Raw genomic sequence first — 26,427 nt, forward strand, 5'->3', positions numbered from 1 at the left:
AAGTTGTGAAATAAAAGAGTGCTAGGGGAGAGTCAGGGGAGGCAGAATAATATGATGGGTGAGAACTCAGATTCTAAAATCAGATGGAAATGGATTCACATCTTGACTCTGCCATCTCCCTGTTATAATGATCTTGAGAAAATTAAATAGCCACTCAAACCTTATTCCTCTATCTGTAAAGTGGTGCTGTTAACATTACCTACCTCATAGGCTTGCTATGGTAATGCCTGCAAAATTCTTAGCCCAGTGACTAGCCTGGAGTAATCACTCAATAACCATTGATTTAAAAAGAAGTGTGGGTGGAAGAACCATTTCCACATGGGATCTAGAGAGAGAGAGAATACTTCCCAGAGGATGATAGAATTTTCTCTGAATGTGAAGTCCTGGGATTGCGAGGGGAATTCAGAGCTGTGAGAGGTAGAGGTAAGAGGCTGGGAAGCACATGAGTTTGGGGAAATGTAAGTAGACGTGTCTGGGTGGAATACAGGTATGGTTAGGGAGACATGGAAAGATAGACTAGAAAAGTAGGTTGAGCTTGGACACCAGGTGTCCTTAAAAGTCAGACCAAGAAGTTTGGGTTTTGTCCCACATTCTACCTTATCCAGTAAAATGGGGCACCTTGTCTTCAGTTCTTATAAAAAATGTTTTAACTCAAAGTACATTTTCCTAATAAACCCAGAGACAATCATGAAAAAAACATCTGTTTTTCCCTTCAGAGTGTTCAAGAGCAAATCCCAGTTTGATTTTATATTCAGAAGCTTGTTCAGCCCTAATGTAAAAAATACATAATGGGACTCAAGTGGTACATAAAACTATTTCAAAGAAATTTTAATTAAAAACAATGTTTAATGAAGCCCCTTCTTAACCCTAAAGACACCAAAGGTAAGTGAATTCTTAGGCTTTTTCCCACTTCCTTTTTCTAAGATACAGGCTTTTCTAAGACAGTAAATATGAATATCATGCTAATTTAATCTAATTGGTAAGGTCATTCAGAGTGGGTGAAACCTCTGAATTATTCAATATGTTTAAAGTTATCTTAATACTTTTCAGAACAATACAAATCATAGATTAACAAGGTGTTTGCCAGGTAGACATCTTAATGAACAGATAATCACTGGTAATTTTGCCTTAATGAGTTCTACGTAAATGTATTCTGTTAAAATGGGAACAAATGGGAAAAGATCTTTTTCCCTTTAAATACAATCATGCAACCAGCTAGTCAGTATTAGGCACAAAAATAAATGAGAGAGACTCCCTGCCTTCTGGTAGCTCACCGTCTAATGTAGGCCAATGATGGCAATAAGCTTCAGGATGCTACAATAGAAGTAAAATCAGAGTCCGGTCAAAGCACCTAACGGCCAGTCCCCTTGGTTCTTTGTATTATTGTTTTAAATAAACCCAAATTTTAACAATGGCAGAGGGTGATGCTACCATTCCATCTCACAAAGATTTAATTCCATTCTCATCAACTCCAAACCAGTGGATTCCAACACCTTACACTCCGCACACATCAAACTCATCTTCTTCTCAAATTTTATCAGTAGACACACTGTGTTTGCTCCCAACTTATTTCTTTGCTCTTTTCTTACTTGAAACCTCAACTTTGAAATTTGGGGGGAAACTAAATGTCTGTTTACAGGTCATGAGGTTGACAGCTTCTTGATGATGAGGTTTGCAGCTTGAGTCTTCTTTAATTTTCTAGACCCTCGGACAAGTTAATAGAAAGTGAGAAAGAAAGGAAATGAGTGAGTGAATGAGTGAATGAATGAGTGAATATGTGAATGAGTGTTTGAGTAAGTGAATGCTTTAGGGAAAAAGGGCTTTGTCCAGAGAAGAGTCATTTAGTTGAGGAAATGTCATATAATAAGAATCATAACCATAAGAGATAATCATCGAATGCTCACCATGTGTTATGTTTTATTCTGAGCCCTGTGTGTTTGCTCATTTAATCTTCATTATACAAACGATTGTCTTTATTTTACAAATAAGAAAAATGGGCACAGAGAGGTTACATAACATCAGGAGCTGGACCATATGTGAGAGTTCTTCACTTGGGTACATGACCCCATAGGGGTTTTAGGGAAACTGCACCTAAATTTGTATGTTAATTTTTATATATTTTTCTGAGAATGATCATACTTTATTTTGTATATTTTTCTGAAGAGAAGAATAATATCTTATTTTGTGTATTTTTTCAGGGGAGAAGGATCATATTGTGACATGCCCTCTCCCAAAATGTTAAGATACTTTACACATTTCAGTCTCAACTTAGATATTAATGTTTGAGGAATGAAGTAGTCACTGCACTAAATTAATTATAAATCTAGCACTGATATTTATTTATTTATTTATTTATTTATTTATTTATTTATTTATTTTAGCATTAATATTTTAAAATAAGGATTTCTTATACTCCAACTCAATTTCCTCCAGGTTTTCTCTTAAAAATAAATGAACGAGCAAAAAGATCCTTAGAGAAACAAATTCCACCAAACTTCCCTAAATGTCCCATCTGACATTTCCATGAGAGAGAAGAACCAATAACAAAATCAGGAAAGCTCGACAGTGACCATCTGTTTGCCATCCCGGCAGCATTTTCTCAGGTGTCCTTCAAGTCTTGGACACCCACCTGCCTGGAAACTGTCTCCCTCCTTGCTGCCCTAGCTCTCCTTCTGTCTCTGATTGTTCCTCTGTCTCCTTTGCTGGCTTCTCTTTGAATGGTGGGGAGTCCCCACATCTCATCCTTTCACCCTCTGGTGGCTCTTTTCTCATATTTTGTCAGAGCTCTCATCCAGGCTCATCACTTCGGCACAAACCTCTCACCAAAAAATTCCCCAATCTTTGAAGGTCACTCATGACCTTTAACTAAAGGTTGGTTACACACTTTCAACTGCACCCCAGACATTTCCAATGGACATCCTAGCCCCATCTCAAATTCAACATATCTGAAACGGAACTCAGCATCTCCCCCATTAGACAAACTCACTTTATTGTCTTCTGGTTTGAAATCGTTTGTGTTTAAAATCAAGAAGATACTCAGTGGTTTTTCTCTCTCATTTCCCTATATCCAAGATCTATTTTTTACATTTGCCTCATCTGCTCCTTCTTTTCAATTCCTCCCACATCCATCCTAGCCCAGAACTTCCTCATGGCTTCTTCTTCCCAAATAGCTCTAGTCCCTTGGATTTGCAGGTCATTTTCTCCTTGCTAGTATGCCCTATGCGTCCTTTGGGACTCAAGTCCCATCTCTTCTATAAAGCTTTCTCTAAGAACTCTGCAATGCCACTTTCCTCCATGAAGTGAACAAATTACTTATTTGACACTATAAAAACTCAACAGTTTAGAAAATAATGGGATAACCTCGTATGACCCCTTATTTCACAGATGGGGAAACTGAACTAAAAAAAAAAAAATGTTCAGTGACTTGCCCAAGGTCATACCAATACCACTGATCTATCACAGAGAAGTTCTGGAACCAAGTACTCTACTCCTAGCTCAGGTTACAGTCTCCAAAACCAGGCTCTCAGCTACTTGGAGGGTGAAAGTATGCCTTTGACTTCTTTGCAGCCTCCTAAATGTCCAGCACAGAATTCCGTGCATAGTAAATGCTCAATTAATGAAAATAATATGGAAGGGGAGAGAGAGAGAAAGAGCAAGATTAAAAATGGGAGAGAGGATGAGAGAGAACAAAGAATGTCCAGCTAACCTGCAAAGCTAAGAAATCCACACAGATCCCTGGCTGCCTGAGCAGCCAGGACCCACTGCCCACACTAGCACTACCCTGAGAAGAGGAAAGCCAGCATCTGGATCACACCTGGAGACCACAGGAACACCATGTTCCAGCCACTAAGTTGCTGCCTGCCTTGACCCAACACTGAGAGACTTTCCCAAACCTCTAGCTTGCTATGTGGTTAGTGACTCAAAACTGTTCCTGTTGTCCGAAGTATCATTTGTAAAGTGCTTTCTTGGAAGAGAAAATGTTTGGGACAGCTGGAAGGGGAGCTCCCTGTGCTAGAGCCACAAGGAGACTTGTTGTGTGCTGTGTGAGAACACAGGCTTCTTATTCTCCTCCTTCTTCCCCTGGGCTGTGTTTATTTAAAGTTCCCACCACCACCATGGGGGTGCATGCCCAGGACTTCAGGCTAGGCCCTTGGAACCACCAGGGAGCAGGCCCAGTACTTAGTTGCAGGGACCGCAGTAGTCATGAGCCCGGGCCTCAGGGCCCAGGAATCAGGGAGTGTGGCCAGGACAGTGGGAGGCGTTGGGAAAGAGTTGTTACTGTGTCTTTGGCAATCCTGTAATTATTGTTTGTTCTTACGATTTCTGTCTCTATTGCCATTTCTCTTGGTAAATCTGTTCCCACTTGTGTCTTCTACCCAAAGACCTTAAAAAAAAATAGATTAGATAGCTGGGTTGACTCCTCAAAGAAGCTTAGGAGATTTGAGGGGTTTGTTTTCCAGCAGTAGCTCTGGAGAGGGCTGAAGAGAAGACAGATGCCTCTAGGGAAGGCTTGCATTCATCAGCAAGACAAAGACAACAGGTGGGCTGTCCCACCCTACCTTCTGCCTCTTTCGCTCAGCTAGTAGCACCCAGTGGATTTACTAGCACAGATATCCTACAGACAAAGAGATATCCAAATGCACTTGGAATCCTCCCCCGCTACCTTCTACACACTAACTTCTGCTCAATCAAAAAATGAGGAGGACAGAATGGGGCCCAGAGCCTTATTCCTCCCAGCAAAAGGGCCCAAGAATTCTACCTCAAACATCCTAGGCCAAAAGGTAAATCAACAAAGATGTCCGTGACTTACAAGAAGAAGCCAGACTATTCTTTCCCTGTCAGAGTCTTATGCATATACACAAATCACAGCGTAAATTTATCAAATCCTCACCTGGTTTCCGTCTTGGGGCACCTTTGTTTGCCAGCGGCAAACATTATTGAGGCTGGGTTTTACTTTAATCTTTCCTTTTTTCTGTTCCCCCAGAGAATCTCCAAAGGCAAGCAGGATTAAAGCTTTTTAAGAGTTAGGAAAATTGCCTTAATAATGACCATAGTGTGCTTTAAGAGTAGGAAGAGAGAAAGAAGCATGGTTAGATCTACAAAGATGATATGATTCCACAGCGGTGAGCAGATATTCAGTTACATCCATATTCTGCCTCAGCTCTTCCTCGCCAATTTAAAGCAAAATTCTATTTTTCAGTTCTTACCCTACCAGTGGCTGGTGAGACATTGGGTATTTATAAAAAGAGGAGGACTCTCATTAAAGATAATTACTAGGTGTTTGCAAACTTAGCACCGATTTTATTTTTCCTATTGAGACTTAATATAATGAATATATCCTTACAAATAGCTTTTTTTTTTTAAAGCTGAGTTCTTTCCTTGAAATAAAGTCCTAGGGTCAATATTTCTGGGTCAAGGAGTAGGAATGTTTTTATGGTTCCTGATACATATATGTAGAGAGAGGTCTCCTTACACTGCTTTCTGAAAGAGTTGTACCGAAGAACAATACCACCAACCCCATCTGAGCTTATTCATTTTTCTAGCAGGTCACCAGCACTGGCCATTACCAGTTGATATTAAATGGTATCTCAGTTGCAAGGTATTATTTTATAGCCTTGTCTAATATCTAATGGAAACAGATTCCCCACCTTACCCGATCTTCTTGCTCAAAGCTGTCTCTGGTTGTATGTACCATTATTTTTCCAGATTAGTTTTTGGGAAAAGTTTGGTAAATTCTAGGGCAAGAATCCTAGAATTATTTTTATTGGAATTGTGTATCTATACATTAAAATTAAGATCCATGAATTAACTTTAAAAATAAACATATAGAAACATTTTGTGTTTCCATTCAAAAACAACATCCATTTATTCTGCTGATTTTTTTCCTACCACTCCCCTTATCATGTTGACATGATAAGCCATGTTGACAGCTATAAGGCTGTAACCGAGAAAGTCAGTGCTCTCCAATACATGTGCTTCTCCTCTCCTTTCTGGACTTTTCCAGGAAGACTACACACCCAGTGTCCTTGCAGCTATGAACAGTGGAATATAGGAGAAAAGTGTGCCCCACAGGCTGACCTCTAACCCACTCACTTCCCTCCTCTCCCAGCCAGAGCAGAGGATTGGGGATGGGCATCAGAAACCCTGGATGTTGGCAGAAAAACTGACTAGAAGCCCAGTTCCCTAATCACCATGGAAAGGACCAACCTCCCAATACTCTGTTGGATCAAGATATGGAGGAAATAAAATTTTTATTGTGTCAACCCATTGAGATTTGGAGATTGTTTGGTACAGCAAGTAACTTACTCTGAGACAACTGAGAGACTTCCTACCTTCCAAGCTGAAGACTCAAATTTAATTAAAGACTGTATTAGCCAGGGTTCTCCTGAGAAACAAAACCAATAGGACATATACAAAGAGAATGAGATTTAAGGAATTGGCTCACACAACTGTGGGGCTGACAAAGCCAAAATCTGTAAGGCAGGCCAGCAAGGTGGAAATTGAGGTAAAAGTTGATACTGCAGTCTTGAGGCAGAACTTTTCCTTCTCAATCTTTGCTCCAAGGCTTTCAACTAATTGAATGAGGCCCATCCAATTAGAGAGTAATCTTTGTTTTACTCAAAGTCTATTGATTATAAATGTTAATCATATCTAAAAAGAACTTGCACAGCAATTTCTAGACTGGCTAAACAACCAGGAAAATAACTTCTTATTTGACTGAATAAGTAGATGTTATAACCAAGCCAAGTTGGCATATGAAATTAGCCATCATAGGAACCAAAGCAGTAATATTTTTTTAAAAAAAGAAAGAAAAGAAAGAAAGAAAGAAAGAATTAAACAAAGAAAAGAAAGGAAAAGAAAAGAAAAGCAAGGAAAAGAAAAGAAAAGAAAAGAAAAGAAAAGAAAAGAAAAGAAAAGAAATTAGAGGCATCACAGTGTAATAAAAACAATATGGAGTTTGCATGTAGGCAGACCTATTTGAGCCACAAGTTCTTATAATTGGCATGTCCTCCATGCTCTTGTCTGTAAAACAGGGATAATATAATACATGGCAAGTTTGTGGCAAAAATGAAAGGACACCAGGTATGTAAAGCTCACAGCACAATGCTGGTCACATGAGAGCAATGGTTTCCTTCCCCTCCATTCAAAGGGAAGTGGCACCCTGTCTTTCAACAGTTGCCTCAGGATAGCTGTGCTCCCTAGTCCTCCACGGCCCATTCTTCAGAGGTGATTCACTGGAATTTCCAACCACTTAGTACACTTAGTCCATTTTGGCTACTAAAGCTATTTCATTATAACATGGAGAATCACAACAATTCAAGAGCAGGAAATCTATTTCCAGGTACAAAAATTACCAGGGACAGTAAAATTAATGAGATCTTTAACTTGACCAGCTTACCAAAAATGTATGTAATTCATTTCAAAAGTCCACTCTGTTTTAGATTAGATTCCTAGGACCTGAATTAGATTCCTAGGACCTCCATAACAAAGTACCACAGACTGGCTGGCTTAAATCACAGAAATTCATTTTCTCACAATTCTGGAAACTAGAAGTCTGAGTCAAGGTTGGTTTCTTCTGAGGCCCCCAGCTTGTGGATGGTCGTCTCTCCCTGTGTCTTCACATAGTCCCCATCTGTGTGTGGCTGTCCTCTGATATCTTCTCAGGAGAAGACCAGTTGTGGTCTCCTCATTTTAATTCAATGACAGTTTTTAAAGACCCTCTCAAAATATAGTCACATTCTGGGAGTCTAGGGGTTAAGATGTCAACATATAATTTGGGGGTACATAATTCAGCCCATAACACCACCTAACTTACCCACTACCTCCCCACCAACCACCCTCAGTGATACACATAAACTACTCAAACTGTTCTTACCCCATTGCCCCCCCCCCCCCACACACACACACACTCTGTGATCAATGTTCCACATCACAAAATCAGAGCACAGACTTTGGCCTTGGAACTGAGCCATCTAGGGATTGAATTAGTGACCTTGTTAGCAGGATTTGCTAACTACCCACAAATGGAAAGGTACCATATTGCAAAATAATCACAATGGGTCAGGGTATTTCTCCTAGCCCACTTATCTAGGGATGCCAACCATATTGCATTTTACTAGAAATAACCAATACCTAAATTAAATGGTCCGGAGTGCATGAACTATATCAATAATGAACATGCATTTTCGATGAAAGAATCATAAGCATTTAATTATCCCAAAAAGAAAAAGAAAAAGCATCCCAAGACTCTGTGAACAAAGAGACAGACACCACTCTGCATTTTGAACAGGTTTCTAAATCAAAAAGGGCAGTAAATCATGTTACTTATCATTTAAAAATAACTAGGTTTTAAGAAATGAAATTAGACAAGTGATTAATGCGTCAACTTCAGCCAGAGTTCCTTTGATAGTTGGAAGAAAATAAAAGCCAGCCAAGAAATAAACATTTCAAATTCAGGTGCTTTGCAATCTGTGCTCCAAATGTTTCCCCTAAGCTTGTGAAGAGGTGGCTTGCTCTGCATACACAGCAGCCAGATTGCTGGCTCAAGTCAATTATCTTCAAAATAAGAACATTGGCACAAAAGAGAAGCTATAGTTGAAATGGTCAAAAGTCCACTTGAGAGAAACAGTCTTGATAGGCAAAGGGCAGGGGCGGAGGCAATGCCACTGGCTACAGGAGAGGGGGTTGTCAAGGTGCTCTTGAGAGATGTTTGGGTTTTTTACCTATAAATTTCCATTCATATTGGGAATCTAAAGATGGGTAGAGTCTTCTGTATTGAATTGAAAGATTCCCATGATAGAGTTAAAAAAAAAATGTAGGTAACAGGATATTGTGCTCGAGGAGAGACAGAGTTCATTGCAGGTTAGAGCACACACTGTAGGAACCCCACTATTAAGTTCAAATCCCAGCTCTGCCCCTCACTAACCGTGTGACCTTGGGCACTTTCACTCTGCATGCCTCAGTTTGTCCATCTACAAAGTGGAAATAATATAAACAGTACCTACCTCATTGGGCTGTTACAAGAATTGAGTTAACACATAGAGTACAAAGAATAGTGATTCTATAGAATTATATAGTAAGTGCTATAGAAGTATAAAATCTCATTATAGTATGGTTTAATGTTGTAAAATAAGCTGAAAATAAAACTTATTTTAATAGTAATGTGTGTATTCCCAGGCCAGGGCAAGCATGAGACAATGATATAGAACAGAATTCATCTCAGGAACAAAATTTAAGGGACACCAAAAAATTCAGTAACTAACACAGATAATATTTCAATGTAATGTTTGAAAAATCAAAGTAATGCAAAAAAATCCATGATGAACAAAACACCAACATTTTAAATAAAGAAAAGATCAATATTGTTTGTTTGTTTGTTTTGCCTCAGACTTCAGTATAGTTAGGCATGGGGTACATTCATTTATATTATGGTAAAGTATTTGAAAGGTTATACCCCAAACTTTGATTTGTGGGGTAAGAAATTATGTGGAATTTCATTTTTTAAATATTTTTGTATGTTTTTCTTTTTTCTTTTTTAATTTTATTTTAGAGAACAGGTGAGCACATGTGAATGGGGGAGAGGGGCAGAGGGAGGTAGGGAGAAGGAAAGAGAGGCAGACAGAAAGAGAAAGAAAGACAGACAGAGAGAGAGAATCTTAAGCAGGATCCACACTCAGCACACAGCCCAATCCGAGACTCAGTCCCATGACCCCAGGATCATGACCTGAGCAGAAATCAAGAGTCAGAAGCTCAACCAGCTAAGCCACCCAGGCACCTCAGATATTTTTGTGTATTTTTATTTTTCTACCTTGAAAACATATATAATAAAATAAGTGAGGATTTCCAAAGTTTCTTTCTTAATGAAACCTTGAAAGGAAAACACAGGATAAAGCTCAAGTACATCTAGGCAGTGGGCTAATAAAAAGGAATGAGGCCACACAGCCCACAGAGAATCCTCTGGCAAACCATCTCCCTGCACTGCAGAACTTGCTACTTTGTTCTTTAAATCTACAAAAGGCAACAAGAAAGAAGAAATTGGGAATATAAGAAATAAGAGTAAAATTCACTTAACCTTTCTGGGCCTCATTTTCCCCCTGTGTAAAAGGAAGGAATTAGTGGAAACCCCTCCAGCAGCATTGCTTTACTATCGAACCAGTGTCTCCCTTGGTGACACTCCCCTGGAGTGAAGATTCTTCCATTGTCCTGTTTCCAAGGGAAACCCAGGCCTTGGACCTGCTGTCCTGCTCCGTCTCACCAATCCCCGAAGCCAGAGGGCCCTGCAGCGCCCTTGTTGTGAACTGTTGGCAGAGGCAAGGCTGGACACATGCTTCCAGATGCAAAGACCTGGTGATGGATCTTGGTTCCATCCATACCCCAGGTGCCAGAGTTTGAAATTCTTCCTGAACCTTCTGATTCTATTCCCTCATCAGTAAATGGGAAGTAATAATACTCATTTCACAGGGTAGCCATGAAGGTCAAATGAGAGAACATATGTATTCAATACATGGTGGGCCCTCAATAAAAGTAATTTCCTCTTTGCCTTTCCCCATGGGTCAAATCTGTTAAAATATTTCAATTCAAAGGCTCTTTGCTATTAGAAGGAAGTAGTGGCATATCCATACCCAGAAGCAAGTGAGATTTCGAGATTTTGCTTTGCAGAACAGTTGTGTAAAAGATTTCCCTCCTGATCACATTTCTTTTGAACAAATGTTAAAATTCTTTGACATTTAATGAACACACTGATGATCTGAGAAGGTGACCCAGGAGCCTGCTGGTAACAGAAGGTGGGCAGTGATTAATAATTTGCTGTGCTTAATCCCTAAAGCAGATCAATAGAATTGAGATAGTCAAAAGTTGATGGTAATGTCTTTTTTTTTTTCTTGTTGGACCATTTCCAGGGAAGAGAAGACACAATGCTTTCCTAATATAGGTTAACCTTCAAGAAAAATTTATAAATTGAAATAACACCAGAAAAATGGGATGGGACCATGGGTTATGAAATAGTATAGAAGTTCTTTTCAAAGACCATCAATATATCACATCATACTGAAAACAAAGTTAAGCATAAACCAGTAGTCTCTCCACATATAAGCGGTCCATTTCCTCTCAATTTTCTTGTTCCTTTTTAAGAGTATATATTTTTTAATTTTAATAATATCTATTAAGTTCTTCAACAAAAATTAAAGGCAAAAATGTTGCATAATCAATCCCTCTATGTAGGTAGCCCTTGCTGAGATTTGAACAATAAAATAAAGCAATGCTTCCACATGGTCAGAATATTAAACATAGAAAGATAGAAAAGTAAAACAGGTGTTTAACCTCAACCACACTCCAAGCTCATCTAGTTTTTTACCCCCAAAGTAAGTCTGCTTCAGAGTCTCTTGCAGAGCTTTACAGAAAAAATTGTCAATGCATATACCAGCCTTATGTAGCTTTCCAAATTACACATAAGACAATATACTATTCGTAAGATTATCTATCTTTTCCACGTATGTTATGGGTGAATTATGTCCCCTAAAACTCCTATGTTGAAGCCCCAACTCCTAGTACCTCAGAATGTGACTGTATTTGGAGGGTCACCAGAGTGGTTCAGTCAGTTAAGTATCCAACTCCAATTCAGGTCATGATCTCACAGTTCATGGTCTCAAGCCCCACATCGGGCTCTGTGCTGACAGCTCAGATCCTGGAGCTTCCTTCGGATTCTCTCTGTCTCTCTGTCTGTCTCTCTCTCTCTGCCCCTCCCCTGCCCGCACTGTGTGTGTCTCTCTCTCTTTCTCTCACAATAAATAGACATAAAAAAAAACCACGCACACAAAAATCTTTTTAAAAAGAGAGAGAAAAAAAAAAAAAGAATGTGACTTTATTTGGAGGTAATGGCCTTTAAAGAGGTAATTAAGGTAAAAAGAGGCCTTAGTGTTGCCCCTAATCCGATGTGACTGCTGTCCTTATCAGAAGAGAGAATTAAGATGTGCGGAGGACACCAGGGGCACACACGCACAGGGATACCATGTGAAGCGGCGGCCAAAGGGTGGCCATCTGCAAGTAAAGGAGAGGTCTCTAGGACTTCCAGGCTCCAGAACTGTGAGGACATTGATTTCTGGTGTTTCCACCCCCCAGGGTGCAGTATCTTGTTATGGCAGCCTTAACAAACGAATAGAACGTATCGGTATATGTTTGTGATATGTCCGTATCAGTGCTCCCACATCCACATTCCATCAAATCATCACGATTTCTTTAAACCCTGCCCTATTGGTTGACATTTACATCGACTCCAGGCTTTTGACTAACTCACACCAAAGCTGCAGTGAATATCCTTGCACTCTCTTGGCATAATTTTGTAAGCATATCTATAAAGCAAATTTCCAGAAGTTGATTTGCTGGCTCAATGTATAAATGCACACATACTTAATTGTAATACTTACTGTCAAATTGCCTTTCAAAAGTTTCCACTTCCACCCATGTGTGTACAGATGTCATTTTCCCCAAACTCTTGCCAACAATAGATGTATCAATATATCAAGCTTTCAAATTTTTATCATTCCAATGGCTAAAAATTAGTGTATCATTCCGGTTTGTACCTATGAACAGCCTGAGCATCTTAGAGCTCAGACTCAGAGGCCAGCTCCTGAGCTTGAATTCTGGTGCTGCCATTCCCGAGCTGTGTGACCCTGGCAAAGTTGCCTAGCTTGTCCATACATCAGGTTCCTCTTCTGCCAAATAAGGTAATAATAGAACCTACATTGCCATAGAGGTCTTAAAAGTATATCATGAGTGAAGAGATGCCAAATGCTTAGAACAACATTTAGGGTACAATAATCTCCAAATTAATTATCATTAATGTTGTTAAAAACATAATAGTGCCTGTGTACTGATTATTTGTATTATCGTTTCTGTGAATGCCCTGTGTTATGGACTGAATGTTTGTGTCCCCCCAGAATTCATATGTTGAAGCATTAATCCTGAGTGTGGCTGAATTTGAGCTGAGGCCTCTAAAGGAATAATTAAGGTTACATGAGGTCATAAGGGTGGAGCCCTGGTCCAACAGGATTAGTGGCTTTATAAGAGAGACTAGAAAGATGGCTCTCTCTCTCTCTCCCTGCACTCATGCAAAGAAGAGGTAGAAAGAACACACAGCAAGACGTGTAGCCACCTGCAAGCCAAGAGAAGAGTCCTCAGAATTAAACCACCCCTGCAGGCACCTTGACCCTGGACTTCCCAGCCTCCTGAACCATGAGCAATAGATTTCTGCTGGTTGTTTTTTTTTTTAATTTTTTTTTTCAACGTTTATTTATTTTTGGGACAGAGAGAGACAGAGCATGAACGGGGGAGGGGCAGAGAGAGCGGGAGACACAGAATCGGAAACAGGCTCCAGGCTCCGAGCCATCAGCCCAGAGCCCGACGCGGGGCTCGAACTCCCGGACCGCGAGATCGTGACCTGGCTGAAGTCGGACGCTTAACCGACTGCGCCACCCAGGCGCCCCAGATTTCTGCTGTTTAAGCCGCGAGGTCTGTGGTGGTTTGTTATGGCAGCCCTAGCAAATGATTATATCCTATTTGCATCTTTTATTCCCTTTCTATCCAACTAGTTTTTTTCTTATTGATTTCTATGAGTTCCCCTGACCCCTCCCACGTTCACTGGATTTATAAGGATAGACGTGCTGATTACAGGATGCTGATGGTGCATGGTATTGGCTTCCATGTGGATCTCCCAACCAGGAGCTGAGCTGGATGTAGCAGAGAAGGACCTACAACCACTGTAGACAGAACGGGAATTGGGAAGAGCTTGAGGTAACCTTTCAAGGCTAACCAGTCGAGATTTCAGGATGCGTGTTGTAAGTTCTGGTCCTCAACACCAGCACAAGTATGACATTCCACAATCTCCTCCAAAGACTAAGAACAAGAACCAGGGAACCTTCCCTTGACTTTGGATTTTCTTATACATCTCCTCTATTAAAAATATGGGGGGTATCAGTTACTTCCCACCCTTGTTCATTTCCACATCAAAGTCTTGGTATTGAAATGTACTTTTTTTCAAATTTAAATCCAAAATGGTAATTTAATGCAGAGCAATTATAAGTAACAGATGCTGGAAGGTTTGCACTTTTTGCTTCCACAAGAAATATACACATTGGATCCAACTTTTTGGATATGATATCCAAACTAAGTTAGAGGCTGGAAATGAGAGATTGCTAAATTTAAACCCAAGTATATTAGCTTTAGAATTGGAAAGTTTGGGGAAAGTGGGAAACCAGACACATAAAAACTGCACTCCATTTGACGGACAGCCCCACTTGACCGGCACATTGGACTCCAAAGGTAAGACAATGGGGCATCATGGTAGAGGCGTAAACTTCAGAATTCAAGGGCCGTGGATCTGAAAGGCAGGCTTCACTCACCATATGATCTTGACCAGGGTAGCTTACTCTCTAACATTCAGTTTCCTCAGCTACAACATAAGAATAATGTTACCTACCTTACCGAGTTGTAATAAGTCAGGGACTGGAAAGTGCTCAGCTCCATGCGTGACATGTGCTAAGAGTTCTGCAAATGACTTAATACCTCTAAGGCTTTCAGCATCTGAACACTTTACTTCTAAGTTTTTCATGATCCAGCCAATCCAGTTCCAACCAATCAACTGTGAAATGCTTACTGAGTTCTAAGTGCCCTACCCATAGCAGGAGTAAACGAGAAAAAGAAGACCTTCAAAAAACATCCAGCCGCCCTAAAGAAGTCGAATGTGTACATATGAAATAGTGAACAATATAAGGCAGGGAAAAGCAAGTAAGTCAGACCATTCAGTGCCACTGGAGCCCGAGCCTGGAAGTGTTTGGGTGGAGTAGGAAAGAGAGTACTTTCAAATGGTCAAAGTGGAAGTCAGTCAGCAGTTCAGCATTGCAAAGAGCTAACCGTGGCCAGCCACTCGTTGACCATCTTCATGACCACAAAGCAGGGCTCCTTCCTCAGAGAGGGCATCCCAGGCACAGAGTGTAGCATTGCCGACTCAGCCCAGTTAAGTCCCTGAAGTTTTCTCTTGCTTGTGGCCTTGAGAGAGGGGGGTAGAAATTCCTTTTCTCTGAAGTACTTCATTGATAGATTTCCTGTGGCATTACTGTACGGTGTCATTCACTGTTCCTTTGCATGTCTCCCTGACTAGTGATAAGTCTCACAGGGACAAGGAAGCTGCTTTCTTTTCTTTGACACCACCCCCCCCCACCCCCCGCCATAGCCAGGAGTCCTGGGTCTCAGTAACTGTCACCTCCATGACCAATGACTAAAATAAAAACATGAATGAATGGAGTTCATATATTCTCCTGTATCTTTCTCTCTCTCTCTTTTTTTAAGGTTATTTATTTACTTGAGAGAGAGAGCACTGAAGAGGGGCAGAGAGAGAGACACAGAGAGAGAGAATCCCAGGAAAGTTCCACACTCTCAGCGTGGAACCCGATGTGGGGCTCTAAGCCACAAAACTGCAAGATCATGACCCAAACCAAAATCCAGAGTCAGATGCTTAACCGATGACTGAGTCAACTCAAGTGCCCCCTTTTTCATGTATCTTATGTCAAAGAGCAGGACAGGTAGAAACAGACAAAATGAGAAGTGAGGAAATACAAACCAAAAACCAGCTCATGAGAAATGTGGACAGCACTGACCAGAATCTTTACAATGAGATTTCTGTCACATCCTATATTCTTCATTTTCTCCATGGTTCTAGTTCCTGGCAATGAAGTTGCAAGAAGCAAAAGATATTCAGTTCAAAAAAAATGGAATTATGTTTTCAAAGGAAGCGGCAGAAGGCAGGAAGGGTGTTTTGGGTATCATTGCTACACAACAAGATGCCCCAAAACTTAGTGGTTTAAAATAGCAGTGTCTTCTCCCTCACATTTCTGTGGGTTGACTGGCCACGTTTGGGCCCATCTAGTTTGGGGGTTTCTGTGTGGATGCACCCAAAGGACAGCTGGGCCTAGGGTCATCTGACGGCTCACCAGGGCTACCTCTCTGAGACGGCTCCTTCACACAGATGCCTTCCTCCCTGGTCTCCCCACATGGGTTTCTCACGACCTGGTGGTCACAGAGGAGTCTCCCAGTGTTCATGGCAGCTGGCCTCTGAGAGTGGAGGCTACCAGGACATGAAAAGGGCTATGGAAATGCCAGGGTCACTTCCACCACATTCTACTGGTCAAAGCACTAATGGGGCTCAAGGGAGTATAGAAATGGACTCCACTTGTGATCAGGAGTAGCAAGCTCACATTTTAGAAGAACATGCAGAATGAAGATATGCCTGCAATCAATTCTGGAAAATACAATCGGCCACTGTTTACTGTTGTCCTCACTGATGCTGCTATCATTGTTCTTAAGAACCCCTGCTTGGCCAAACTAATGTGAGAAAATGCAGAAAACTCCTCAGGCCCCAAATCCCATTTCCAGGGTGTTTGATGGCTAAATTGCAGTGAGACACAGATGTTCCCTGAGACAAAGCCTCTCCCACGGGCTCTTGGTGCTCCTAACCAAGCCCTTCAGTAGCTGATAAAGTTCCTCTGTGTATATTAGACAGAGGTACCCTTTCTTCCAGGTAGATTCTTGTAGGAGAGGAGAACTTTTCCCTTTTTCCCTTCTATTTTCCTTGACTGGTCTAGTATTAAGTTGACATAAGACAGATTAATAGGAGAAAAACAAATTTCATATATGCAGGAGCCCCAAAGACAGTCAGGCAATTGACACTTATATGCCATCCTGAGCCCAGGAGAAAGGGGCAGAGGTTTGAGGTGCCAAAGGGGAGGAAGATAATTCATAGGAAGATGAGAAGAGCAAATGTTTGATAGACAAATGTTTGTGGTGCCATGAAGATAAGTCTTTATGGTAAAAAGTTACTTTGGCATTAGCTCTCTCCTGGTGCCGTTCCCCTTTCTAAATTCCTTCAAGACAGTTAAGCTCCTTGCATGCTTTTTTTTTTTTTTGGTAGTTTTATGGTTTTATTAACACAAATACAATGTGCACATAAGCTGTCTGTTCGTTTTCCTTGCTGCGCAGCCTGGCATTGGGATTGGTGACTCTGAGGGCCAGCTGGGCTGCTCGTTCCACAACGGCTTTGCGGTTCCCGGAGGAGACACTGTGAGCACTGTCTACACAGTAAGATCTGTTGCACGTCAGCAGTACTTCAAGCTCCTCGACCTTGTGGACTAGGAACTTTTCAGAAGCCACTGGGCAGCATGTGCTTTGTTTTCTTGTTTCTCCCGTAACCAACGTTGGGCATCAAGATCTGGCCCTTGAATCTTCTTCGCGCCCTATTGTCAGTGCCTCTGGGTTTCCACCAGTTGCACTTAATTTTGACATAGCGGTCTGACTGGTGCCAGATGAACTTCTTGGTCCTGTTTCTAACGATCTTGGGCTTCACCAGAGGTCTGAGGTCAGCCATGATATGCCCAGTGACGGATAGCTGCTGCCTCCGCAGGAGTGCTGAGGAAGCCCTTGCTTGCTTGTCATCTCATTCATTCCCACGTGACCTATGAGGCGGGCACTAACAGTAATAATATCAAAAACAACAGCAAATAGTCATGCGGCACTTACTATGTGCCAGGCACTACTGGGGAAGGAAGGTAAACAGCTCTTCCTGAGTCTGTTGGGCCTGAATTGTCTTCAGCTCAAAAGAATCCACATGCCAAAGGGGCATACTTTGGGGTCGTGTATTCTGCTTCCCCTAGATGCACAGCTTGGGAAGGCAATACAAGCTGCCCCAGCTGGCAGCCTGCTTTGGACACACCCACAAGTACTTGCAGCTTCAAGGCCTTCTGGGAAAAACGGATAACTGAGTGAATGAATGAGCAAGAAATATCTTGCTTTCTTTTCAAGATGGCAGCCTGTGGAGTAGCTATGGAAGAGCAACAGGGCAACTGGATCAGAAGAAAGGATCCCCAAAGGCACTCAGCTCCCGCATGGGCAGCTGAAATCCGTGCCTTGAGGTGACAGTGAGGAGGAGTGACGAAGCATTTGCAGCTGAACAGAATGCAATTCTATTACAGCCAGGAAACTGGAGCTGGTGGCAACTAGCTAATCTAGGAAAATAAAAGTAGAAGGGACCATGTTATTTATAACCTTAGTGAGGCAACACGGCCAAAAAAATATTGTCTAAAGTATTACCAAAGAACATAATTTTTCAGATACATAGTTACTTTTTCAGAAACATATAACTCACTAGGGTGATTTTAAAACACTGCCCTTTGCAGCCATAAATTACCATTTGTGGGTGTTTGACTTATCTGTCCGCTTATTAAATCAGGTTTCCCCCCCACACTTCTTGCCGCAAGTTACAGCTATCAGTTTATGATTAAACTTTGGCAGGGTGTTAGCTCTGTCTCTGTGGTGGCTCAGAAAACTAACCAGCTGCAAGTAGAAATTTTTAGATTGCATGCCTTTAAAATTCCTTTTCATATAAACAAAAATTAATTATATATATATATATATATGTGTATGTGTGTGTGTGTATATATATACATATATATGTGTGTGTGTATACATATATATGTGTGTGTATATATATATATGTGTGTGTGTGTGTGTGTGTGTGTGTATATATATATATATATATATGTATGTATATGTATATCCCCCTGCTCCAGTTATCAAAAACTTGGGTGACCATTCATTCAAAATGCCACGGCAGCCTCTATTCAGGCTCTTCCACAGCCACTATGGTCTCCAGCCCCCCAAAAAAGAATAACTTAAGCAGAAAAATGTGCTTTCCATAGAATCCATGGAGTATCAGTTTGCATCAGGTGAAGCAAAACCAGAATCCCCCAAGCCTCATGGATTTGGAAATCTACCAAGTCACTTCACTCTACCCACCCAGTACTTCTAGGTATGTAAAAATGTAAATATTTTATTTTATAGTTTATATGGGGTGTTTTATAGAGCAGAGAAATCAGAACACCCCTAACGTGACACCATAAACCCACCATGCTCTAATATCGCGCGGCTGTATTCCTCTCGTTTATTCCCCTTATCAGTGATTAAGGGCAGCTCCTACATGCTTGAAAGCTTTTGACATTCCTCACAGAAGATGCTGGAGAAAACTGGGTCGTTAGAGTAAGTGTGTGAAAGTGCAAAACAAGCTTGAGAGCCCTCCCTCTCCTAAACTTGTAAACTTCACCTCGAGAAGTTCACACAGAGTTGAGTGCAGGCACCTCTCATGCTCACAGCACTGTGTTGTTGTTACCCTAAGAAAAGCACTAGCTGAAATGCATCATGTGCCAGGCAAGGTCCTACACGCTCTCTGTCTCGTTGATTCTTACACAACCTATGCGGTAGGCACTAACAATAATAATATCCACGATAATAACAAAAAGCCATGCAGTGTTTACTATGTGCCAGGCACTGTTCTAAGTGCCTCTTGTGAATCAACCAATGTAATACTTACAACAACCTGGCAAAGGGAGGTATACTAATAGTTTTCACCATTTGACGGGAAATTGAGGCACAGGGAGCTAAAATAACTTGCCAAAGTTCATATAGATAGCAAGTGATGGAGTCTGATTCTGACATCAGGGCTCTTAACTATTATTCTACCCATTTCACAGATGAGGAAAGTAAGGCACAGGGAGACAATGTGACCTATGTTCCCAGACCGGGTCAATGATCAAATGGGATTCAGCACCAAGTATGCCTGGCTCCAGAGCCCGAGTCTTGTTGTGACTGACAAATTGACAGAGCAACCCAACTTCCTGTTAGCTGGCGAGTGACTCGCTGGGTTTTGCTCACTGGCACAGCAGCTGCTCTTCGTCTCAGCCCCACCTACCCTGCCAGTAGTACCGAGCACCAGTCCAGGAAAGAACAGCTTTAAGCGAGGGTGCAATGCAGAGATGCCCGTTATATGATTTCAAACCCCTCCCTACACTTAAGGAGTCATCCTCTCGAATTTCAGCTCAGTCTCTGGCAAATGTAAAACTTTATGCTCCATCAATAATCTGTATCGCAAATGCCTTTACCAGACTTTTCCTCAGAGAGGGAAGAGAAAAGTAAGGCTTTTGAGGAGGGAGGAGAAGAAAAGAAGGTAGCTTCAGACCTACCGGGTGCCCCAGCCTGAGGCTAATCTATGTCCACCTCTGGGATTCACAGGTATATAAACATACTTAATGAGCTACAGCAGGGGCGGTGGAGTGGGGGGGGAGGGCTGGGCTGCCAGCAGGACATTTGCATAAGGCACTGAGAAGCCTCCTGGGAGAGCTCTCACCCTAACTGGGAAGAGGGTCAGCAAAGAAGCTTGGATCAGTGACAAAGCCTTAGTCATAGGGAAACAGATGTAGTTCTGAGTGAAGCTCTGGTGATTCTGTCATATTTGTCTCCGTTCTGCATCTTAGAGAGGGGTGCTTGTGGGAGATATTAGGAACAGCCTTATTTAAGTGGCGGTCAGACAATAGGAGCTGGTTTGCTGCTCATGGAACATGGCAATTGATCCCCAGAGACTTCAGTTCATCGGTTCTATTATTGGGCAAGAGAGGCTACCCAGATTGGCAGTTAGTGAGGTGAGAGTGATGGCATCCCATGATGTGGGGACCCTGTCCTGAGGAAGCACCCAGCACAGAGAAATGGGGTGGAGTAGAGTAACTAGAGCCAACAAAACCCACTTGTAGGGTGTTCTCCACATTGCTCAGCCCATTAGAAGAGATCTGTGTGCCACAGTCTGCTGGACACAAGTAAGAAGACAAAGAAAAGAACCATGGGAAATTCTCACCCTGTCATAGCCCAATCCAATCTTTCAATTATTCATTCATTCATTCATTCACTCATCCAGCAAGTTTTTACTAAGCACCTATTATATCTGACACAGATAATGAAGGCACAGCTATTTACAAAACAGCCATGTCTCCAGACACATCCCTCCATGCTCCCTCTCACTCCCTGCCTTTAGCCATATTAGCTGTCCTTCAGGTCTTTCCTTCACTTGGACTCCATATTTACCATTCCTGCTGCTTAGAACACGTCATCCAATGATCACGTGGTTGGCCTCCCTTTGTCCTTAGACTCTAGTTAGAAACTACCTGCTTGGAGAAGACTTTCTGGCTACGCTATTAAGTGGGTCCCTGTTATCCCCTCTCACATCACGTATCACAGATGTGTAAGTACATAAGAATGTATGCAAGAACGTGGTTGTGTGTTTCCCTGTTTTTTCATCCCCTAGAATGGAAATTCTACTTCATCCCCCATGTCAGCTCAGTGCCTGGCAGACAGAAGAAAATCTACAAATATTTGTAGAACAAATGTTATTGAGTGGACTCCATTTTATACAGTCACACAATGGTAAATGGCTGAACTGAGGATTCAAAATGCAGACACACCGATGACATGTTATGAGCAGATCCATCCTATCACATCACCTCAAGAACCTCCCAGTTTAGTCACAAAAGAGACACATACATAGTAAGTAGCATCATATGACTCATGCTACAATAAAGGTCCATCGAAAGTGCTGTGAAAACACAGAAGACAGTCTGATTAATTTGGCTAGGGAATAATGAAAAGCTTCCAAAGAGATGACATCTGAACAGAACTTTGAAGGAGGAGTGGGGCTGCAGAGGTGCAAAATGGCATGGTAGAATCCTTCATCTTACCCCCATCACTAAGTGTGGCTTATTCTGGGCAGCACGCAAAGTTTCTTCATTCATTCATTCAATAGGACTCGAATGGCACTGAGCGAAACAACATGGTCCCTGCCTTCTGAGGGAAATGGATAAATGAGGATGGTTAGCCTCAAGGGTTCATGGACAAAATGTTGACAAGGAATCAGAGGCCAGATCATGGACGGCACACTGAGGAAAATCAAGGTGCCCCTGTTTACAAATGGTTTACAACATGTGAGTGATGCCATCTGAGATCACCAGCCATCAGTCTGCCTGCCTGCTGCCCACAGATACTTGAAAGAGCCCAGCAAAGATCATCTGCCCTTGCCTAAACCAGAGGAACCACCTAGATAACCTACAGAAACATGAACTAAATAAAAGGTTTGTTGTTTTAAGCCACTAAGTTTTGGGGATGGTTTGTTGCTAAGTAAAAGCTAAATGATCAGCATATGGTGGTACAGTGCTAGACACTTTTGGGGAGGCACGAAAAAAAGAGAAGACCTTGCCTTTGCTTACTTGGGTCCATCTTATAGTCACATATTTACAGCCGTTTCCTTATAGGAACATATATACATATATAAATATGAGATGGGATGGACACAAATGAGCTCTCCAGAGAGGCACCAATGTCTGCTTTGACAGTGTGCAGGACAATAAGATGAACTTTGCTTGGGGGAGGGGAGAGCCTGGGATCAGAGTGTAGAGACACAGGTACAAGGTCATCAGGGGGAATGAGAGCTTCCAGGTGGTGAGAAAATCCTGCTTAAAAACCCAGGAAGTGGGAAAATAGTAAGTAATCTGGGATGCTCAGCTTGAACATTTCTCGATTCCATCCTCCGTCTCTCCTTAAGTCAATCTTCCCTCCCCCAGTAAACTGCTTCAGGAGGTATGAGTTTAGACCTCACTTCTTCCAGGAAGCCTCTGCTATGGACTGAATTGTATGCCCCCAAAAATGTCTATGTTGAAGCCCTAAGCTGAAATGTGATGGCATTTTGATATAGGGCTTTCAGGAGCTAGTAAGGTTTAGATGAGATCATGAGGATGGGGTCTTCATGTTGGGATTAGTGCCCATATAAGAAGAGACACCAGAGAGCTTCTCTCTCTCTCTCTCTCTCTCTCTCTCTCTCTCTCTCTCTCTCTGCCATGTGAGGACACAGTGAAAAGGCAGCCCTCTACAAGCCAGATAGAAGGCTCTCACCAGAAACCTAATTGGCCAGCACCTTTATCTGGGACTTCCTGCTTCCAGAACTATGAGAAAATACATCCCTTTGTCTAATCCACCCAGCTCTAGTATTTTATTAGGCAGCCCAAGCTGACTAAGACACCTTCTTGACATGCTCACCTCCACATCTGTACTCGGCTCTCTCCTCTGTATTTCCTCCCTGAAAGCACTTCCCACATGCATTGTGACTATCTTCCCTTGTCTGTATCTCCCATTAGACTATTTTCTCTAAGAGGGAAGGGACATTGTCCACTTCTTATATCTGCTTTCTTATCTCTAGTGCCTAGCACAGGGGCACATTGTAAGTGCTCAGTAGATGTTTGCTGAATATGTGTTCCAAATGTGTCCTACTATATGGCATCCCAAAGAATACATGAAAATATAATATTAGCCAATTCAAGATTTGGCTGCAGAAATAACTCATACTCTTGCCCTTCTGCAAAATTTGCTATTTCTCTGTTATTCCAATTAAAAGAATTGATTTGGGGGCATCTAACTTTGTTGTTTATAAAGACAATATATAGCTTGCAACCTAAGCCAAATCACTGATGGAATATTTTGTCTGATGATCCAGAACATCCTGATCTCTGAATATTCCAGGTGGTTTTCTGCATCCTTTATAAATATTCCCTATTTATTCATTTGTGTATACAAATTTCATAGAACACTCCCAGGGTGTCTGCTTCTGGAATATTCACTAACCTTTATATCAAGCTTCCTCAGTCCCCTACTTTTTTTTTTCTGACTAAGAAACTGAAACCCGGAGTGCCTGGGTGGCTCAGTCAGTTAAGCATCCGACTCTTAATTTCGGCTCAGGTCATGATCTCATGGTCATGAGATTGAGTCCTGGATCGGGCTCTGCTCTGACAGCGCAGAGCCTGCTTGGAATTCTCTCTCTCCATCTCTCTCTGCCCTCCCCACTCCAAAATAAAGAAACTTAAAAAAAAGAAAAAAAGAAACTGAGACTCAATAAGGCTAAATGACTTGCCCAAGATCATCAGATAGCAAGAGAGAAAAGGCTAGAACCCATGTCATCTACTTACATGTCTAGAATTTGTTGGGATTTTTAAAATGGAAAATCTACAGAATTCAGAGAGCCCTTGATCTAAAATATAGGACACATGTAACTTCCTGTTATAATGGCTAAATATATAAAACATAAATATTTAGAAGTTTCTATATAAGAAAGGGAAGAAGGGAAGTCCAGTATTTATTACCAGCAGCTCTCCATCTACATTGAAGTATGTTCTTGAAAAAGATAGAAACTGAGTGTCAATGTCCATTCTCTAACATCTTACTGATGTAAGCACATGACAATTAGGGCTGTACCAAAAGGATGCCACCATGCTGTTGTGATCTTTTCTCTCTATACTGGTATAAGATCAGTGACTAGATCGGCCAAAATTTCAGAACAAGGCAGCCTGTCCCTAATATTCCTGGCAGCAACAATGTCCCTGGCTTTCCTTTCTTCATAGAGCTGGGTTCATTGCCAAGCACTTCTATCAGATAGGGTGAGGAGACTTCTTCTTAGTCAGATGCCTCCCTCCCTCCTCCAGCTGCCTCTCTTGTGTCCTTCTTCTCACAGTAAGTGCCAGGAAGCAGCTTTCTTATGTGAGGACTCACAGTCGTAAGACATTCATCCTTTGTTCAATTCAGCCAATAGTTATTACTGCTTGAGTCTTGTGGACTAGATTATCCAATTTTGGTCAGATTTGAGAAGCAAAGCATACAGATGACCAAAAATACTATGAAACAAATTGAGACTAAGTGGTCGAATAAAATGATGCATGGCCAACCACCAGCACATGGCCTGGCATGTTTTCAACATGCCTGCCTGTACTCTAAGTGTCAGCACACCCAACTCTGTCACAGCCTCACCTCTTTGTCTACACTGTCTCTTCATTGGTGATCTCATCCAGGTCTGGGCTCTAAATGACCCCAATATCTCCACGCCTCCCAAATTTACAGTCTAGCCCTGACCTCCCCTCTGAGCTATGGAGTCATATATGGAACTGCCTACCTGATGAGATCTTGGCTTGTATCTCTTGCAGGCAACCCCAACCTCCGCATTTCCAAAAGAAAGCTCATGATTTCCTGCTCTGCTTCCAAAATCTGCCCCTCCTCCATCTCAGTAAAAGGAAGTATCATCCATCCAAAAACCCAAGAGACATACCCAATCACTCCCTTTCTCTTCCCCTCCCTGCCCTTTCCATATACACATCCAATTTGTCACGTAGACCCATAGGCACATTCTCCAAAATGTCAAGAGTTGGATAATTTATATCCACCTCTCTGGTTACTCTTCTATCCAGACCACCATTATCTTTTCCCTGGACTACAATAAAATAGCAGAATGGGTCTCCCTGCTCCCATTCTTGCCTTCCCATGATCCACTCTCCACAAAGCAGCCAGAGTAATATTTTAAAACAAAACTCAGATCATCTCACTCCCTTGTGTGAAAAATCCCAGTGGCTTCCCTGCACTTAAAATACAGTTCAAGCTTCTCGTTCTGCCTCTGTGTCTATCTAAGCTCCTACACTGACCAGTTGTCAACTACTCTGTCCCAGCCACTTGCCTGCTTTCTCACTAGCCCTAGCCTCTGTCTTGGTCTCCTTTCTGTCTTTCCCTTTTGCAATGTAATGTAACCACTTTATCGTCTTTAAAAAAATGTTGAGGATTATATCTACTATATTTATCTACTTATATCTATGTATTAGAACTTCAAGAAAATTTTAAAACATTTTATTAATGATTTAAACTAACAGTAATGAGGCCATTACATGTTAAATATATAAGATATATTTTATGAAAAACAACTATGTTTTTCAAAACAAACAAAAAAATTAGTGATAAGAGTGACATTGTTTTACATGTTTACAAATCTCTTACCTGTCTGACTAAAGAACAGACATCTACATTTTCATATCTGCTTCTGCATTTAATCTGTTGTAATATCACACTTAATACAGCATGAGAGAATGAGACATGAGACATTAAAACCATGAGAGAATGAGACATCCTGACCCCCTTGAAAAGATCTCAGGAACTCTTGAGTGGTCTTGGGACCATACTTTGAGAGCTATTGCTCTAGCAACACAAACTGCCTATAATTTGTTACACATACAGTGCTTTTGTTCACAAGGCTGAGAGTTCCATTCCCACCCCATCCTTCACTGGTAGACTATACCTTTTCTCATAGGACCCAAATAATGCTTCTTCCAGGTTAAGTTAGATGTTCTTCCTCTGGTTTCTGGTAGCACTTTTTTTTCTCACACTGGCTCTTATTCTCACCACACTCACAGTGCCCTGTCACACTGGATTTAAATCTCTGTCTAGGAGTCGTTCAACCCTCCACACTGTGAGCTACCTGAGGATGAAAACCATGTTCTATCCATCTCTGTGGCCCCATATAAATAGTATGCTATAAATGTTTATTGAATTTTAAAGTAAATGAATGCCTTCCTCTGGCAATATGAGCACCAGCATCAGAGAAGAGAAAACAGGGAGTTAGGTGCACAGCACCTATTATACACTTTGCTTGCACCCGGACCAGTCCCAAAGACCCTTACCACTCTGCCCAACCTTCAGGATTTC

General features: G+C 41.6%; 1 pseudogene; it reads right to left on the reverse strand.

Moving 5' to 3' along the window:
- Positions 1 to 16,962: 16,962 nt before the first annotated feature.
- Positions 16,963 to 17,413, reverse strand: LOC124507556 (60S ribosomal protein L32-like; annotated as a pseudogene).
- Positions 17,414 to 26,427: the final 9,014 nt, after the last annotated feature.

Source organism: Lynx rufus, unplaced genomic scaffold (genome assembly GCF_022079265.1).
Source record: "Lynx rufus isolate CCGP_SWC_20201006 ecotype Redwood Valley unplaced genomic scaffold, mLynRuf1.p SCAF_12, whole genome shotgun sequence".
Taxonomy (NCBI): Eukaryota; Metazoa; Chordata; class Mammalia; order Carnivora; family Felidae; genus Lynx; species Lynx rufus.